Source organism: Arachis ipaensis, chromosome B6 (genome assembly GCF_059453495.1).
Source record: "Arachis ipaensis isolate K30076 ecotype BB chromosome B6, ASM5945349v1, whole genome shotgun sequence".
NCBI lineage: Eukaryota > Viridiplantae > Streptophyta > Magnoliopsida > Fabales > Fabaceae > Arachis > Arachis ipaensis.
This window is the reverse complement of record NC_142441.1, coordinates 140946436-140948746: the sequence shown is the minus strand read 5'-3', so window position 1 is coordinate 140948746 and position 2311 is coordinate 140946436. Positions and strand designations below refer to the sequence as shown.

The following is a 2311-nucleotide window of genomic DNA, read 5'->3' as shown; positions in this document are numbered from 1 at the left end:
TTAATAGTCAAAACCGTTCCTAAAAGATATCTCAATTTCTATTTTCGTTATCGAAATAAAATTAATCAAATTCGTCCTCCAAAGATATCCTACTTGGTCACGTTCGTCTTTCCGTCATCTCCATAGCTGAGTTGGTAAACAGCCATTGACATGGACCGTTAACTGCCAACGTGGCAGACAACCAAAACGACGCTGTTTTGGTAGAAGGCTCTCCTAACTTTGAAACGTCGCCGTTTTGTCTTCAGAAGAGAGATTCAAACGTTACAAACTTTACCCCCGTTTTGTCTTCTCTTTTGTTTATATTGGCCATCTTTACCAGGCACAGTAGCATGAGTGAGACTCATAATCATGATAATGAAATTTCTTTCTGTATTAGGAACTAATATTAAAACTTGGCATAATGTTAGGTGTTCCAGGTTGGTGATCCTTATCTTAGGATGATTTGAAGCCATCATCAAGAGGAATTCCTGCTATTTCTGAGGAAGAGTGGAAGTTGCAAACCATCTATTTGTAAAAAGTACTGATGAAAAATGGATATTGATGAAACTGAGAGAGTAGTTGTGACAAAATCAGTTGCTTCAAGGCCTAATTGTTCTACTTTCAGATCTTTCTCTGAGCTTCTTGCAGGGGCTCATCACCCCAAATTGAATCTTCCCAAGCAACAGTTTCTGCCATTAGACCAAAGATAGTGAGGTTCAAGTCACCACCACATTCCAGAGCCTAATATAGCACATCTCCCTGAGATTTAGCAAATAGGGTTTCATTTCACAAAATTTAAAAATCACAAAAAATCTAATTGGAAATTGAAACCTGATTTTCCAATGGAGTCAACCAAAGAACAACACGGGTTACTGCACCAGATCCTACCCCCGTGCCTTGAAGATGCAGGCCTCGAAGATTGTGCTCTTCCGCCTGAATCCATCCACCAAGCATTCCTTAAAGCAGCCGTTGCCGTGAAGTCCGTCACCGCGATTTTCTCCGATGATGATGACAAGACCGCCGAAGATTACATCAACGACCCGTGGCCAACCGCAGCCGAGGGAACCTCCGATGCTGTGATTGGGATCGAGCCGGAGAACGAGCTGCCCGGAGCATGTGCCGTCGAGAAAGGATGCGAAAAAGGCGGCGATGAGGTGAAGGTCTCTGGTAGTAGCAGCTGCGAAGTGGAGGAGGTTGTGGACAAAATTGTGGTTGGAGAAGGAGCTAAATTGTGGGGAAGGTGAAGAAGAACCTCGCATTGATGAATTGCAAGGTCTGGGAATTGAAGATGATGCAAAGAAGAATAAGAAGAAAAATTGTAAAGAAGAAGAGAAGAAACCTACTTTAACTGAAGGCTATGTATGAAACGCTGAAAGTTGAAATTTCCTTCGGATTTTGTTCTGGATAGCCCTGGTTTTTTCATCATATCAGCCATGAAAGATTCGGAACCAATCTGAGCTCTGATCTTTATCGTTGAATTTGGGATTAGGGTTTATCCACTTCAAGGACTAATTTGACGTCTAAAACAAGACTTATCTGATCAGCGACAACATGGTACATCTTGGCATTTGTCACCTTGGCAGTTAACGGCCCACGTCAGCGGACGTTTGCCAACTTAGCTATGGACATGACGGAAGGACGAACGTGACCAGGTAAAGTATCTTTCGGGGAAGAATCTGATTAATTTTATCTTTCGGGGACAAAAATGGAGATCGAGATATCTTTCAAGTACGGTTTTGACTATTAACTCTTTATTTAGCTCATTTCATATAGCAGGAGAAATTATTAAATAGTCTTAACGTTTGCAAAAAAAATTTAAAATTATTTTTAACTTTTAATTTGTATTTATTTAATTTTCAAAATTTAAAATAAATTCAAATTCAACCCTAAGATTTAATTATATATGTTAAAATGGTTTAGAATTGTACTAGACCCAAAAACTTGTTATCTTTTGTCTGTAAGTTTAGTTTATGTTTCAAAATTACTAGTGATTGAAATATCATTAATAACCAAAACTAATGCGTATGAGTAGAATTAAAATTTATTTCAAATGTTAGAAATAAAATTGATAAAAAAGTATTTTTAAAATTTTTTGGAAACGTTAAATATTTATGAATTATTTCTTCTAGTACAAAATAACATTTCATTATTAAAATTCATTTGGTCTAAAATATGTTAATTTCCATTTAGAAAATGACACAATATTATTATTTCTTTTTGCTAGTTATACTTAATTAATTTTTTCCACTAGTAATTATATTAAATAAAGGAGAGAGATAGTAAGTAAAAAGAGATATATCGAGGGTCCAAACATAGATTATATACAAATGGA

General features: G+C 36.6%; 1 pseudogene; it reads left to right on the top strand.

Moving 5' to 3' along the window:
• Positions 1 to 821: 821 nt before the first annotated feature.
• LOC107647588 (uncharacterized) lies at positions 822 to 1344 on the top strand (annotated as a pseudogene).
• The last annotated feature ends 967 nt before the right edge of the window (positions 1345 to 2311 follow it).